This window comes from Pleurodeles waltl, chromosome 5 (genome assembly GCF_031143425.1).
Source record: "Pleurodeles waltl isolate 20211129_DDA chromosome 5, aPleWal1.hap1.20221129, whole genome shotgun sequence".
NCBI classification, from domain to species: Eukaryota; Metazoa; Chordata; class Amphibia; order Caudata; family Salamandridae; genus Pleurodeles; species Pleurodeles waltl.
The window spans coordinates 155,438,353-155,456,736 of NC_090444.1; positions in this window are offsets into that span (position 1 = coordinate 155,438,353).

Genomic DNA, 18,384 nt, shown 5'->3' on the forward strand with positions numbered 1-18,384 from the left:
ACTCATCCACACCTACTACAGTTGGTTTAGAAGTTAGCATGATACACTCAGAAAGTATTGTGACCTTGTGACCTACTGCTAGCAGAGAATGTTTCAAAATGGTGACCATAGCTACAGGAGCATGTGGGCAAAGGCACAAAAAAGACTAGACTGTGAATCTGAAGGAAGAGTGGTAATAGAAGAAATGGTGACCATGGAGTGTTTGAGTGCAAATTTACTGATTTACACCAAATAGAGTATACATGAGAATGATTATCAGTAGGTTATAAAAAACGTTTTTTTGGGCTTCCAAGCGAACCTGCGGATATGCAACAAAGTTACATGGTGGGATGACGCGCTGAGTGCTGCAGCGGATCCGTGATTCCCACCCAAACCCCTTCCAATTTGGGCTTTCTTTTTAGGAGTGTTAGAAGGGGTTATCTAAACTGACCATCAGGGTCATACATATGGGGGGGCTAATGGGGCCCGTCCAGCCCATACGTTAGAGTGGCCCCTCTAAACTTAAGGGCCTCAAAATTGTTTGTGATCTTTGCCTGTTTTTGCTAAATCATTTATATTTATACAGCCAGGCCAGACCTAATTTTCCTTGGGCTGGTGCAGGCTGCTCTCTGAGTGCTGGAAGATAAAGCTTATAGAGTTGTGTAAAGGGCAGAAGTCCGGCTGGGGCGGGGTTTCCTATACTTCAGGCTGGGGTCTTTCTTCCTCTCTGGGAAATAAACTGACAAAGAGGTGACAGCGAGAGGTACTATACAGGCCCTTTCAAAAGCCGAGCCCATTCCAACCGCTACATATATGAGGCATTTTTCAGCACAGAGGTATAGGCACGGTGGTAAACGAACAGCGGTCGGCACCGCCTCAGTACAGAAACGCACCATCAATAGTAGCCAACACCCCACTGGACAGTTTGAATACCTCACACCTGAAACACATACACACACCACACATACCTGCCCATGGCACCATATAACACCCTCCCCACATCCACAAGCCTGTGCGATTACCATGACCAGAGAAACACGAGCCACGAAGCACACCCCATACACAACAAACACCTGCACATTGCACACTTTGCGCACACCACCACCACAACCCACCAGCACCACAACCAAACACCCCCACACCACCAACCATCCCGCACTGCAGCCTACCCACACAGCACACACCCCCAACATGTCACCCTAGAAGCATCCACGGTTCGCAGGCAATGAGTTGTGGGTCATTGTGGACGAGATCGTCAGAGTTGAGCCACAACTGATGGGAGTCCAGGTACAGCAAACATCATTGGCCAGGAAAACTGAGTTATGGCAGAGGATCGTCGACATGGTCAATTCATTTGGCACCTATCCACGCACAGGAAGAGGTGGAATGACCTCAGGGGGAAAGTCTGTGGCGCCCAGGCACAGGATCGCCCTGAGAAAGACTGGTGGTGGGCCCCCACCTCCACCCTTTGACTTAACATCCAGAGGGACTTACTGGAATTGATGGAGGGCTTGACACAGGTAAGGTAACAATACCCCCCAGGCAACAACCACTCTTAACCAGCATGCCTACCCACCACCCACCAATTGTCTATCCACCCCATCCAACACTACTGCAAACCCCCAATCACCCCACACCCCTCCCCTGCATGCCACACCACCCCTCTCTCACCATACCCACACACTCCCCCCCAATGCACGGATAACGATCACAATGTGAAGAGCCTGCATGGACAACCATATCACAGCTCACACCCACAGTTTGCTACAATTGTCTCCCAACACATAGCAATGACAGCAATGCCAACCACCATTCACAACCCACCATGGCACAGTCTTCATAACCAAATCAATGTCTGCAATGCTGCAGCTGTCACTGCCATCACTGGGAAGCAAATGAAGCCACTGCATGCACCACACCATGAAAATGACAACTACATATCCACATACAAACTCTCCCTCCTTCCATCCACAGGTAACCCTGCGACTGCCACCCAGCAAAGGATGCCAGGCTCAGACAGCCGTCCCCATGATGAAGACCCCAGTGGATGTCTGGATGAGGCCGAGTTGCCAGGGTCATCTGGGGCGACTGGTCAGTCCACTCCCAACAGCCCCACCCTGGACACACCGGACTCCCCATCCCATGTGGCTACAACACCTCAGCCAGCCCCTCCTCCCCAAAACTTTGTCCCAGGGACATCTCAATCAGAAGTGTGCCCCACAGTACAGGAGCCAGAGACAATGGCACACAACCCCAGCAATGAGGGGCCTGGTGCAACTGGGGGTGGGCACACTGTGCCAGGGGCATAGGCACAGGGGTAGACACAGCAAATGGCTGCCCAGGAGGCCCTCACCCAAATCCTGGGTGCCTACCACCGAACCCATGGCACAATAGGTCAGATCCTCGCCAATGTGAAGGAGAGCCAGAGCCTGCTGAGGAATACCATCAGGAGGCTATGCAGCAGTGACAGACCCACAATACCACCATGGCCTCCATGGCAGGGGTGCTGAAGGAACTCACCACCATCCTGCGTGAGTCCATCTCCCACCAGCAGGCCCCTTCCATTAGCCACATCACTTCTGAGCCCTTCACGTCAGCGGCAGCTAGTGGAATAGAGACCCTGCCACAGGACCCACAGGACACCAGCACCCCTACCCCTGTAGCCGACGAGCCCCCATGCAAGCGAGAACGTCCAACCAGACATCCTGCCGGAACTGATGCCAAGACAAAGGCCACCGCCAGGAAGTGACCCTCTCCTGAACATTCTCCCTTGTGTGTCACTGAGGCACCCTGTTGACTGTCCACTGTCATATCTCTGTACTCCCATGGTCACCATACTGGACCTCGACTACCCACAGCTGACCCAAGTACTCTGTTGAGCCCACCCGCCATGACCCCACTCATCACCCGTTGCACTTGTACATCCCAAATAAACAAGATTGACCACAATTACTGCTTACGTCTCTATTGTCATGAGCATGAAAGATACAGCCATTATGTGTGCAACAGTTAACCCATTGTCCTGGCAATGTATTTGTAAGTGACAGAGGGGGAGTGATATGTAGAAAGGATTACAGTGGAGCAGGCAGTGGCTGGAGAGATGGGTAAAGGGAGGCATCAGGGGAGGCAGGGACCAGAGGGCATGACAACAATGTCCTGAAAGTAGATCAAGACAGGGACATCAATCACTATAGGCGCCACATATGCCAAATCAACACACATGCACCGTAAGTACAGGAAGCCAAGGTAGAGATGGCAAGTCAAGTCCAAAAACATATGGCCATTACAAACCCACATTCACAAGACATATCTTTCACATGGTCCCTCCCTCACAGCAAACAGAGCCACACGTTAGGCAGTTCACACTGCCACGAACAGTAATGTTGCACCGCCTCCCAATGTTGAATCCCAGTACAGAATGCAGTACAGACGAAACCACCTAGTTTAGCACACATATTGCACTGCATCTGGCAGTTCAGGGAACAATGGTCCTGCACATAGGTGTCACAAGTGCAGCAACACAACAGCAGGATGAGAATAGCACTGACCTGTGCACATGAACAACCAAAGTCGTGGCCACATGTAACACCCCCCCCAGAAACCCCCCTAGAGTCAGATCGCCAATATCTCCAGTTAACACAGACAGCAGGCGGTAGCATGGCACAAGGCAGACAACGGAACTGGACATATACCATACATATGACACATACCTGTATCTCAGTAGAAGTATTGTCGTATCAGCCCTGCCTTAGAGTCAGATGCATCCTCATCATCTTCCTCATCATCACTCAACCATGTCCCCTTCATCAGCCACTGGTCCAGCTGCCACCTCCTCTGCATACAGCAATGGGATGTGACGTCTCAGGGCCAAATTGTGTAGCATGCAGCAAGCAACAATGATCTGTCACACTTTCTGTTGAGTGTAGAGTAGGGCACCTTGGGAGAGATCATAGAAGGCAGCCTTCACAGTGGGCAAATCAGCCCGATGTGGGAACCTAATGTAGCTGGCCATATGTTGTAGCAGGGCACATAGGACATTATTCAGGTAATTGTTGAAAACGGGCTGTGACATTCCTGCTGCCAAACCCACTGTCATCTAGAAGGACCCTGAGGCAAGGAAGCGGAAGACTGACAACAACTGTACTGTGGGAGAGTTAGCAGTGGGATGTCGAATGGCAGGCAATAATTCCGTCTCCAACTCGGTCACCAGATCCATGATGGTCTGACTGTGCAGATGATAGCTCTGTGTGACGTGTCGCTCTCGCAGGGTGGCAAGGTCGACTAGAGGTCTGTACACCCCATCCTCAACCTTCCACCGTACCTGCAAATGGGAGGGAGTAGAAATACTGATATGCACATTGACTGTGTGGATGCTTATCAGCTGTGCACAGGGCAACATATGTCACCCATGATGCACCTTAAATGCACCCTGAATACACATTGCACATGTAAAATGGCGGCCACCTGTCCTGCATGCACTAGACAGATTGAAGAGTGCTCATCCCGCTGGCATAACACGTTATGTCAGTAGGCAGTCTAAATCGCCGTGCAACTCCTCATTGGTTAACATGGTTGCCTATGGGAGACAGGAGCCAATGGTGATCGCCGCCAGCATTGATGGTAATGTCTGCAGTAGCCGTGACCGCCATTTCATGTGCTTATGGTCACTTGACTCCTGACAGTCGTGCACAGAAGACCTCCACTGCGGTGCCGCTGTGTTCTGACTCTGGTAGCCAAGATGCCACATCCTGCAGGAGATGGGGTCCCAGCCTTCAGCCAGGAGGAATTGGAGAAGCTCGTGGAGGGGGTCCTACCCCTGTATGGATAGTTGTATGGGGCACCAGAGCAGCAGGTGAGGCCAATGTGACTGTCCTGTCTTTGAATGGTTCGTATGAGGACCTTCGGATGAGTCAGTGTGACTGGAGAATGGACATGGGTGAGGAGTCTGGGCCTACGTGGATTGATGACATGTGGGTGTGGTCGTGAGATGTGTGCTGTCCACTGCTGTCCCTGTGATGACACTCTACATTATTGTGTCCTTCTGCTTGTGTCACCCATTCAGGTCAGCGCCCATCAGAAAAAGGGGATATGGCGTGCCATCGCCAAACAAGTGAGGATCCTGGGGGTCCATGCCCAGCAGAACACCCCCTGCAGAAAGAGGTGGGAGGACCTGAGACGCTGAGGCCCAGCTGGGGATGTCCTCCCAATGTGGGAGGGGTGCCCGTTGGAGTTCAACCCCCCTAATCGCCCGCATTTTGGCAGTGGCCTACCCTGAGGTGGATGGGCGCTTGAGAGCCGCATAGGAGCCACGAGGGGGTGAATACACACTATCACGTACGATGTGTGTTGCCATTGTGGCTCTGGGTGTGCACTATTGTGAAGCTGTGGCATGGGTAGTAGGTGGATTCATATCCACTATGGGTATTAACCAGCAGGGCAGGATTTGCATCATGGATATGTGGCCATGCAGTCTGTGAATGGAGGCGCAGCTAGTTCCAATGTGGTATCTGTGTGGTCACCGACTACCAAAATGTGCTAGGCAGCACATGCCACCAGAATCATAGCATATCTGGTGTCAGGCCATTGTAATCAGTTGATGCCAACCACTGTGCCAGGGGTGACTGTTGAGTCCTCAATCTGCTACCAGGTACTGTGGTGGTCATTTTGACTTTGGTGGTTAAAAACCACCTACCGCCATGTTGACGGCTGCCAAAATACCGCCACCGCGGCTACCATCCGTCCGCCATATGATGAGCACTGTCGCACGTCCACCGCAAGAATGGCGGAAATCCAGCACTGTTCATGGTGGCGGACGGTGGTAAGTTGGCGCTGCTACCACCAGCACCGCCATGCCAGTAGAGCGCCACCAGCCGTAACATGACCTGCGATATGGCCTGGGGGTGTTCAGCTGGAGGGGCACTGCTGGCAGTAGCAGTGCCTCTTCCCGTTCTCTGCCGGAAGACCTCCTCGACAAAGGTAAGTCGGGCTTCCGACAAGAGAGGGGGGTGGGAGGGTGGGGGTTATTGTGTGTGTATGAATGTGTGAGTGAGTGTGTGAATTCGTCTGTGTGTGTTGTGTTGTTTGCGTGGGTGTATGCATGTGAGTGAATGCATGTAAGAAAGGTGAAGTGAGTGCATGTCTGTATGTCAGTGTGATTGTGTGTAAGAATGAGTGTGTGCATGTCTGGAAGTATGCGTGTATGAATGTGTGTATGCCATTGTGTGTATGAATATGTGTATGCCAGTGTGAGTGATTGGGTGTATGTGTGGTGCGTGTATGGGGTGTGGGGGGAAAGTGAGAGGATCGGAGGGGGTGTGTGTTTGTTTGGTTCGGAGGCAGGGGGTGTATGTGAATGTGGGGGTGGGGGTTAGTGTCTGTATGGGAGGTGGGGGTGGGGCTTTGGTTGGAAGGGGGTTGGGAGGTGTCAGGTATGTGTTGGAGGGGGTGGGGCAGCTGCCTACCAGTGACAGGGAAGGAACACCGGTAGGGCCTACCGCCATGGTTTTTGTGGTGGTAGGCAGGCTCATAATGCTGCTTGCGGTACTGTGCCGGCCGCCGATATCTCCAGCCCGGCAGCTGATACAGCCATGGCAGTATGAGTGGAGAAGTGGTGGGTTGGCTGCAGCTGTGCTGTAAAAGGAATAATGCATGCAATATGGGATGGTCCTTTAAAGCAACTTGCTTTTCAAACAAATGTAAATGCAAAATGTGGTTCATCTTTTCCTTCTGATCAGACTACTCTATGGGCCAGATTACAAGTTGTATGGTACTGGAGTAAGGGCAAGGGCACAACTAGAACCAGGCTTTGGGGGGAGGCTAAGACTTTGAATTGTAGCAGACTGAGTGATCTTCAGAGCCAATGTCAACGTTACTCATTGGGGCACCCATTCAACACTGTTAAATGTTGCATTTTAAAGCTCATTTGGCCAGTAGATCTGGCAGGATGTACAACTCTGTGTTCTATTTTCGAAGACAATCAATAAGAAATGAAATATTCTAAAACACACTAGGCCATTTTGCATGAGTCTCAGCATAATGAGTTATTTGTTTAGAAATTGCTCTTTCATACTTCCAAGCATACAATACTTTTGCAACATTTGCATGATAGGATGTCACTGCACAGGACAACTCTCTTGCTACCATGTGCAAGGTGCCTAAGGATGCCTAATTTTCAGGCACTATTAGCACACTGCATGCAGATGTAATGCAGAGTAACCCCGAGTTCTAGCTCCTCAAATATTCTTGGTTTTGACACTCCCATGGTCTGAAATACAATCTACATTTCACAAGATGTTGGTAGTACATTAACAGGAAATACCAAAACCAATCAGAAAGTGTAATTATTCATGGTGCTGCCACAGCAAAGACCAGATACCCAAACTTGCAGTATGACAATGAACATTAGAAGGAGCAGAATATAAAATAGTCACACCTTTTGTGAAAATATCTGCCAACAGAAGTTCCTTTTTCAAGGACTTTCCTTCTGCTAACCATTCCTTCTGCCTATGACCTCCTCAAACCTGACATTTATAACTCTGGTGGTCTCTATCCTCCAGGCAACCCCACTATCCAGTGTTCTCTAGCTGTCCCTCTTTATTGTGAGCACAGTGAAATGTCCTGTGTAGGATCATGATAGGTCTCACTGTTGACACTCTGGAGAAGATGGACAGTCTCCAGGCTCATCTTTTAAAATTCTATTGGCCCTTTCTACTAGGCCATTAGAAGCTGGACTATAAAGAGCTACCTGTAAATGATGAACATTGAATTTCTCCAAGAAAGTTCTCATTTTCTTTGAAGTGAAATGTACCCCATTATCCGTAACAATTACTGACGGGGCTCCCTCCAGCATAAACAAATTTGACAAAAATTGTATTGCAGTATCCGTATCAGTACTTTCAACAAAGGCAAAATATATCCACTTTAAAAAGTAGTCAATTACAACAATTAGATATCTCATATCCCTAGACAGCATGTTGAAAGGCCCAGAAAAATCCATGGCAATTTTTTCCCATGGTTTACATGGCAAAGGAACACTGTATAAAGGTTTCACATTGCTTTTCCAATGTTTATCTGACACTACACACGTTGGGCATTTATCAATAAAGTCTGCCACTTGTTTATCAATGTTGGGCCACCAGTATTTTTCTTTTAAAGTCTTACAAGTGGCAGAAACACCCAAGTGACCCTCATGCGCAATTTTAATCAATTTCGATCTCAACACACTAGGTGGAACACAGACAGAACCTCTCATACAAAATCCATTTTCACAAGATAATTCCATGGCTATCTGTTTGTACGTGTTTATTTCACCACAGTATTTTTTATTATTAGGCTAACAATGTCTAATGTAATGTAAAACCTGAGATAGTAAGGTGTCATTAGACATGGCCAATTTCCATTCTTCCTGTGTAAACAAACCATCAGATGCAGAGACAAGATCTAAAGCACCCACTACACATTCTGTGTCTTGGTCGCCATTAGAATCAGTAGAGTGTGGTAGTGGTAATCTGGATAAACAATCTGCTCTAATATTTTTCCCACCTTGTACATACTTCACCTCAAGATTATACTCTTGTAATTTGGATAATAATCTGACAAGTCGGGCAGAGGCTTTACCAAGACCATTACCACTCATTAAATACACTAGTGGTTTGTGATCGGTGTAAATCTCAAAATGGGTTCCCCATATGTATATTCTAAATGTTTGAACAGCCCAGACACGAGCCAGAGCTTCCCTCTCAATAGTGCTGTAGTTACTTTCAGCATGAGAAAGTGTCCTGGAAGCGAATGCAACGGTGTGTTCTTGGCCGTTAAGCCATTGTCCAAACACCGCTCCTAGTCCTTTGAGACTAGCATCCACTGTGATAAATGACGTGGCAGTGGGGATGAAAGATTTCAATGTGGGTGCAGACAACACCACTTGTTTGATGTGCTCAAATTAATCATTTACATGTTTATCCCAAACATATTTGCTACCCTTCTTTAACAGTGATCTAAGGGGTTGTACTAATAAGGCAAAACCAGACACAAACCTCGAATAATACTCGCATAGACCAAGAAAGGAACGTAGTTCATCTTTGTTGGATGGAGGAGGAGCCTTCTTTATGGCTTTCAAATTACACATTTTGGGTTTGATGCCTTCAGCTGAAATAGAATGGCCAAGATATTCCACACTGTCAACCAAGAATTTGCATTTCTCAGTTTTGATAGTCAGACCATAACTTTGAAGGATACTAAACACTTCATCTAAAACTTCTTCATGCTTTTCAATGGTTTCAAGTATGTATTAAAATATCATCCTGGAATGCACAAACATCTCTGATTTGACCAAGCAATGCATCCATCATTTTCTGAAATACGCTAGCAGCTGAAGCTAGACCAAAAGGTAATCTGAGGAACTTAAAAGCTCCATAAGGGGTAATGAACGTAGTTAATTCTTGAAAATCTTCACTAAGGGGAATTTGATGGTAAGCTGAATGCAAATCTATGGTAGAAAAGAATTTAGAATTTCCCAAAGTGGTTATAAGTTCTTGTATGTGGGGTAGTGGATGGCAATTTATCAGAATGTTCTTATTAAGTGATCTCAAATCAACACATAGCCTAAGGTCACCATTTTTTTTCTTCGTAACCACAATAGGAGAAACCCACTCAGAGGCATTAGTAGGGGCAATTATATTGTCAGAAACTAATTTATCAAGCAATGCTTTAAGTTGATCTCTGATAGATAAAGGAACAGGTCTAACTTTATGTGAAACAGGGATAGCTCAATCTTTGAGTCTAATGGTGTGTTCAAACCCTTTAACTGTACCCACTTTATTAACAAAAATATCCGGAAATTTTAAGGTAAAGTGTTCAGGAACTCCTTTGTTGGGTGTGATATGTAAAACAGAATTACCATCACTGAGGAGAGGTATCTGACCTAAAACAATGGGATTCTTCCGACCAGGACATAATATAATTCCCAACAGTCCTAGGTCTTTCCACCCCACAATGTTTCTTCCTTTTACAGCTACATACATTTTTGTATACACAGTCCTTCCTAAAATCTCCAAAGAAGCATGGAAAAATCCTAACAAATCAATGTCTTGATCGCCAAACGCTTTAGGTGCAATGTCCGCGGTTTCCAACTTTCGTTTACCTTCCCACAAATTAAAGAAAGTTTCATCGCCTAAAATAGTAACTGGTGCTCCAGAATCAGCCATAACCAGGACTGCCTTGGAATCTATTAAAGCTTCACAAAATGGGCCCTTAACATGTCCCATGTCACAATTTTTAATATTATCGCTTGGAAAATTAACTGTGAGAATCATGTTGGATAGACTGCTAGAACAATGGATTAAATCATTAGAGTCAGGTGTGTACACATTACTGATTCTCACCTTGTTCCCGGAATTAACATTGTGGGTAACCTGTCTACAGACTGCCTGAAAGTGACCTATTTTGTGACACTTCAAACATTTTTTCCCAGTCGCAGGACAGGTAGGATTGTTACCAATGTGACTGTGGGAACCACAACGGTAACAAAACTTAACTGTTTGAGAGAGAACTTTCTTTTGTTTAAACGATCTTTCTTTAACATAATTAACTCCTAGTTCTTCACTTATCTGTCCAACATTCATTTGTTCATTTGGCACGCACAAAGCTCCCTGTCCACTCACAACTCTAGAACTAAGAATAGATCTCTCGATGGCCTTAGCTAAATCCACCACTTCATCTAAAGATGGGTTGCGACAAGCCAAAAGACGTTCTTGTATCTTCTTTGAATAGCAATGAAAAACAAATTGGTCTCTCAGATATGTATCTACTATGTTGCCAAAATCACACCTTGCTGTAAGCACCCGTAAATTAGCCAAATATTCATCAACCGACTCATCAGCAGATTGTCTGCACATAGCAAAATTAAACCTCTCAAGCAAAACATTTGAGTCATCTGAATATTGTTTTCTGAGTCTCTCTTTTCCTTCAATGTAGACGTCCCAAATAATGTCCTCGCCCACGGGTGGCGGAATAGTTGGCAAGTTGTCAAACACACGTTGACCAGCAGTTCCAAGATGGTTAAAAAGAAGAGCCAGTTTTCTCACCGGTGGATATCTCATAGCATCTATCGCCGATAGATCATTTTCAAAAATTGTAAGCCACTCATTCCACCTTATTTCCGGCTTACCAGCTTTTTGCAGGAAAGGAGGCAGTTGCACTACTAGTTGGCTCGTTGACATTTTTTTTTTTTTTTTTAAAGGACGCTTAATTTGCAGCAATAAATGTACGAACCTTCAAATGTATTTCATTCACATAAAATTGTACATAAAATATATATATATTTTTTTAAAATTTTTATATCATTATATATAATGTTTCCATTTTTGTTGTAAATGTTCCACTTAAATGTTCCACTCTCGATGTAAGTGACACTTCCTGGTGTTAATCTGTTTAATCTGCAACCAAATTTGCCAAGAAAAAAAAAAAATAACACGAAGTTGTCGGCCAAACGGACTTTTAAAGACGAGAGATTGCTATGAAGTTGCTAATAACAAAGCGTCTCCGGAGAATAACGTGAGTCCAAGGTCGCTGGGCAACGCGATCGGCATAAACTGGGCGTGGCGCGCTCACACAGCTCGCACGCGTCTCACATTAAGAGAGTGCGCACAAGTGCACGCCGTCATTGCTAAGCAACGCGCCTTAAACGCGCTCGCGCACTTCCTGTTTCTAATTACTTTTGAAGTGCGCTAACTTCGCGCACAGAATGTCACGCGCGCCGAGAACGGAAAACGCTTGAGCGCTATGCTGTTTCTTTCTTTCCCAAAAAAGAGGCTCACCTTGTCAAAACATGAAACGGAAAAGAAGAATAATACACCGTCGATGTCAACATTTTTCTTTCTCTGAGTCAGGAACACAGGAAATCGCTGATGGGTCGCATCCGGTAGGTCGGTGGATCCAAACAAAATCTACCCCACTCCTGGTACCAAAATTGTAGTACACAGAGGCAGAAATAAAAGCAAGGGATTCCACTCACACTCCTGTATAAGTTATTTAGTTGTAGTTTATTTGTTGAATCCACGACAGACATCGACACCCTCACAGGTCCAGAGCCAACCTCCAACTGCCTTCACACCAGGCTCCAGAACCCGAGGGCACCGATGTCACATGGAACTTAGAATGCATGAATATTACAGTTCTAAAGCAGAAAACAAAGGAAAGCCATACATAGAATGCATGTGCCATTGAACAAATCCCAGACCCAATAAATACACAGTTAAGCAATAAATACGAAGTAAACACATATTACACTGACATTTATAACTCTGGTGGTCTCTGTCCTCCAGGCAACCCCACTATCCAGTGTTCTCTAGCTGTCCCTCTTTATTGTGAGCACAGTGAAATGTCCTGTGTAGGATAATGATAGGTCTCACTGTTGACACTCTGGAGAAGATGGACAGTCTCCAGGCTCTCAGCGGCTCTCACTGCTTGCCCTGGTACACAGTGTACTAAGCTCTAAAACTGGCACCTCACGCACATATATCTGCACCCTCCTGATCCACAATATTGCTCCTATACCCTTCCTCCCTACCTGTTAGTGGTTAGAGACCGATGAACCCCAGTTTATTCTGTCTTAGGGACAACTACTCTGGCCTCAACCCTCCTTTCTTATTCCCTTTAGTGTTTCTCCTAATTTCCTCTCTCCATGATCCTCTCTTCTATTTCTCGTGGCCCCTGTGGGCAGTTCTTTGAAGACACTTTATGTCACTTATTGAATTATACAAATTAGCGATATAATAATTTAGGACAGCCACAGACAACAACCACAATCCCTAAGCTTTGACATTCTAAGCTATTACTTCAAAGCAATACTGGGTTACTTTCACTCAGTATCACTTAATATGACAAGGTTTCTGTCTATCTTTCTCTCTCTCTCTGTTTTATCTCTCTCGCTGTCACTTTTTCTATTTGTCTTTCTCTCACTCTGTTTTCTGTCTCTTTGTCACTCTTTCTATGAGTCTTTCTCTCTCTCGGTCTCTCATTCTCTAATTATTCTTTGGACCTCTCTCTTGGAATCTTGCCTACCCATAGTGGAGTGTGAACATGAGCAAGGTGGAAAAGATACTATTCATTCATAAAATAAATTGAGAAGGAATGTGTTATTTCCACCAAACCATGCTTCATCATCTATTCCTTACTCTTGGCATCTTCCATGCCTATCAACCACATAGTACAATAGCCACTGTAACCTAGACAGTCCCCCCGTCCCAATCCTACACTCACATAGCACATCCTTGTACCTAATCCATCTCTCTACACAATTCCCACCCTATTCTCTTTTCAGGCCTTACACAACCAGTGTTTAATCTGTGCCTGTGGTAGCTGATGGTGGGCACATGATCCCTACCATTATGTTGGCAAAGGGGGCATACCCGCCTTAGGGGACACTGCCAATGGGGCATTTGTTACCTACATACAGCTGTGCCACATCTGTCATGGACCACTGAACGAATGATAATTGCAGACTGAAAATTGAGCCACATGTTTATCACACTGTAACTCAGTGTCCTTTGATCCACAAGCCTCCATACCTGAGTCACTTGTATTGCAGTGCACCTGGGAAGTGCCATTGAAATTTTCACCCAAATACAAATCATGCATGGAGTACCATCTGAAATTGATTAGCCACATATGGTTGCAGTAGGGTTTAGCACCACATGATTGTTAGGCCCAGTACATATGTGCAGATGTGTGGCTATCACTCACTGGAGTGTCAGTGTCAATGTGAGTTTGCAGTGGTATGTCTGTTGTACTGTCTACATGCAGTATCACCAGCTCACTCATGTAAAATGTTACACACTGTAATTTGTTGTCCATACGCATGTACAGTGATCTGACACTGAGCATATATTTCATTTCCATGTCTTACAGGTGGAACTGCCCCCTATACCATTGGGAAAGTGGCAAGATTTCAGGACCCAATAAGTGTGATAATGTCTGTCCCGTGTAGTGATTGCGGCTGTTGTGTGAGTGACTCTTGTGTGTTGCACTCATTGCAAGATATGATGAAATGGCATGTGATCTGATATCTTACTAGGCTGGGTGGTGACATAGTGTTCCGTGCAAGGGTTACCCATTCACACGCAGAGAGTCATATCTTGGGAGTCTTGTGCTGCGCAATAGGCAGCAGCGTGTGAACAAGGTGATTAGTTGCCACATGTAGGCCCACATGTGACTTGGAAGTGCACCAGTGTCAGTATATTGGGAATGGGTCATATCCTCATTTTCACAACACAGTGATGCATCAGTTTTCCACACAAAATTGTGCATCCGGGCATTGTAATGTACATGTAGGACTGTATGGGTAACTGTCCCCCAGCATCTGGCACCATAAGTAGTACTCCATTTACGTGACACTTATGTGGTAAGTAATAGGCTTGCATGCAGGTCAAGGTCAGACGTGTGCTGGCATCAATGTGGGTGTTTTGGGCATTGTGTTGGCAGATTAGGTGTTGATGGTTGTCTACAACTGGACACATGAATGTAGATGTGAATGACCTATGGATACCTTATTCCTAGGTGGCAGCCCTCCTCACATGTGTTCCTCTCACTGAATCCATGTATAAGTGAACATGCCTTCAGGGTTGTCCTCAACAGTTGTGATGATGTATTGCATGCCCAACACCCTTGAGGCACAGGGGTAGGGAAACAACATATATGTAGGTAGATGTGATGGTCACAGTGTAGATGACAGTTATCTCATTCAAGCATGCATGTGTCCCAAACAACACTGACCCCTTATGATTAGCAACTGCATACCATCCTGCCAATTACATCTACCAGTCACTGGTCTTGTGTGCTTTGAAGTTGACTCAGATGATAAAGATTAGTGGGCTTGGCCCATGTGAAGTACTTGCTGCTTTTGCATTGTGACACATTGCACTAAATCAATGCACAGATCACTTTATTTGGTCCAACTATTGTTGTGCTTTGGTGTGGTGTAAATGACATGATTGGTAGGCAACATTACCATTACATTCATCAGGAACATTGTATCATCTGGACTGTGATTCGGACTGCATGTGCAAATCCAGGCAGAGTGTTAGATTATCATCTGTACATGCATCACACAATGATGACAATGATGGATGCCTGTCTCATTTTTACAGCTGCCAGCATGGATGTTGCATAAATCAAGACTTTCCAAAAGCGGGCACTGTGATATCGCCACGTCTTGGATGTTGAGTCTGGGTACCGCAAGATGGCACGACGCTATCAAAGAGAGTGAGCCACAGGGGAATGGTGGGCTTTCAGCCAAGGGGGACCCGCATTGGCTACAAAGAGTGTAGTCAGCACCACACGTACACAGGGGACCACAGCCGCCATCACATCTGCCCCACCTGCTGCACCATCAACCTCAGCACCACAACCCACTGCGCCTGCTGCAATGGACATGTCTGCAATTGTGTAGCTCCAGAGGGACATGAAAAGGTCCTCAAAAAGCTGGACAGCATTCAGAAGGATGTTGACCGGAACACAAGGAGACTGAAGGCCATCAAAAAGACACTGAGGAGGGCCAACCTGTGAACTCTTGCCTCCCCTCACTCCTAGTTCAGTCCCCTCCCCCCTCATTCCTCATCCTGTTTTTAAGGGGTTTAGTGATAGGTTAGAGTAGGGTAGTTGTTTAGATAGGATAAGTAGATTTGGAGGGGTGGTTTTTCATATTATTACATGTTAGTTTGTGGGTGGGTGGTGGTTACTGTTGGGGCTTTTGTGTATATAAAAATAAAAAATAAAATATATATATATACATATTAGGCCGTATATGTTTAGGTTAGTATAGGTTGTCCTGCATGTGTCTCATCATATAAGGGGGGCAGTAAGGAGAAGCTGCTGATTATTGAGTATGGCAGCAACATCCCTGTGGTAGGCAGCCATGTCTGCCCTGAGGGAGGCCAGTTCCTGGTGCTTGGAGTCCTGCTTGTTGTCATCATGCAGCAGCAAGATTGGGAGGGCAGGTGTTGGGCAACTCCCTCACGGCACTGGTTAGATCCCTCACACACTGTTGGACTCCAGACGGTAGGGATTGTGTGACTTGTTTGGCTGCTGTCTGTTCTGCGGACGGTATCATGCACATGCACATGCGCATCCCCTCAAGGCTGGTTGCCATAGTTTGCATCCCCACCCTCACCTCCTTGGCCAGCTCCCACTTTACTCCCACTACTATCCTAGTCAAAGGTGGTCCTTGTGTCATCAGAGTCCTCAGCTGTGTTTGAGCTGGCAGGTCTTACTATTAGGGTGGTGGGTGGGTTCTCTGGGATGGCTGCCACATGTATGCTCGTCATTGCGACTAGAGGTGGTGTCTGGAGGGCTCCCAGGATATCTTGGAGGGTTTCCTGGCTGATGGTTGTCAGCTGGTCATCCAGGTCATCTGGGTAGTCCAGGACAGGCAGATCCACAGGAGAGCCATTGTCCTCTGCAATGAGATATTGTACAATTAGTGTGTCTGTGTTGTGCCAGTTGTAATGTGGCGTCACTATTGATGGTACATTGTCATCTTGGTTCCCATGCATTGAGCCTGCCATGAATGTTTGCAGTCTCTCAGCCCTATGCCCCACCTGCATGTCACATGTAGTGAAGGGCAGTTTGGGCAATTGTCTGTGTCACATCTTCTAGGTGTGGGTTCTGTCCATCAACCCTCCCTCTGCTTCCATTTGCATAGTGAGGCCTTGCAATGATTGTTGGTGTGCTGATGCCACAGCACCACACATGACAATATGGCCCTGTCCCAGTCTATCATTTTTCACATATACCTATGCGATGCTGAGACCTAGCACGACACCATGCATGGCATTTCCATGAGACAATGCACATGTTACATTGGTAGTTTCTCATGTTGATGTTTGCGTATGTGTGCTACATTGCATTGCACTGATGGACCTGGCAGAGTTCTGTTTCCTCTTGTGACTGTGCGGGTGTGTTTGCCTTCCAACACACATATGTCCTCCCCTTCAATGCAGTTGTCTTAGCACTATGATACCTGAGATGTTGCATGGTGGCATTGCAGCTATAGTGACACAGCCACAGGGGTAAACCCAGGGATGGCCAGCATGGGTATGAGATTACTGCTGTGTACATCATTATGTATCTGACAGTGCCTGATGGTTATTGAGGCTATGGACATGACCAGTTGACAGGAGTTGCACTTGGATAGGGATTGATGGGGATTGATCATGTAGTCATACTGAACCCTCATTTTGAGTGTGTTTGTTCCATGGGCACCTAACTGTCATTTCCTAATTTACCAGCGCACACAGCACAGTTAGTTTTGGCAAACGTTGTCAATGGGGAATGTCGTTTGAGCCAATGGCCTGAGACTGGGCATTGTCCTCTAGTTTACATTCTGACAATACCAGCTGTCCTATGACACCAGACTCGTTTTACATTCTACCCTACCCTCCTGGTCTGCTTCAGCATTTCCAGCAGCCTTGGCATGGCAGTGTATCCCCATGCAAAGGTTGTTGGTGTTGTGCTGTGCCCCTGGATGCCCCTGCACAGCCCCTTCACCTGGCATGGGCAGTGCAGAAAATCCCATGCTGTGCCTTTTTGCCCTTTCCACTGCCTGATTTGCAGGGCTGACATGCATTGTGTAGTAGGTATGTGCCTTCCCCCTCTTGCACTTGACATTTTGACATTTTGGTCCCCCATGCAACTTACCCTACAAATGTGTTGTTTCCTGGTAGTCTGCGCTGTCCTGTCCTGCGATACCAGTGACAATTTCCTCCGGGATGATGGCTGCAACCATCTCCTCCATCTTGTCCAGGTCCTTTTGCGGTGCTGGACTCCCACCTCCGGTCTGCAGTGCTGCTTTCCTGTTCCTTGCCATTATCTCCTTTGTCCTCTGCTTGCAGTCACGCCAGGGTTTCTTGCACTCAATGACAGTTCTCCTGACCTCTGCCACACTGTTAATCTTGTCCACAATCTGTTGCCAAATTGCCTCTCTCCTTCCAATTGGCAATTTAGAGGTGATGAAGAGTTGATGATGGTGCTCCGTCACCTCTCTCACCAGTATTTCATGCTCCTCTGCGCTGAAGAGACACTTCCTCTTCTTCTTGTCTCTCCCCTGGGTCTTGTCTGTGTCCTCCTGGGTGGTTCCTGGTTGTCTGGGGTCTCCTGGGGTCTCTACTGGCTTTGTGGATCCATCTTGCCTCTCCTCTGCCCTGTTTGCTCCGTTTGCATTGCTTTTTGACCTATTGCGGGCAAAAATGGCACATTTCCGGTTTGCGACGTGTTTACATGTCGTAAACCGGGTTAGAGTAATTTTTCTTGTGTTAACGTCATTTTGCCTTACGACAAGGCGCAATGGTTAGCATCAGGAAAAATTACTCTAACCTCTTCTCAGCCGCACCCAGTGTCAAAGTATAACTAAGA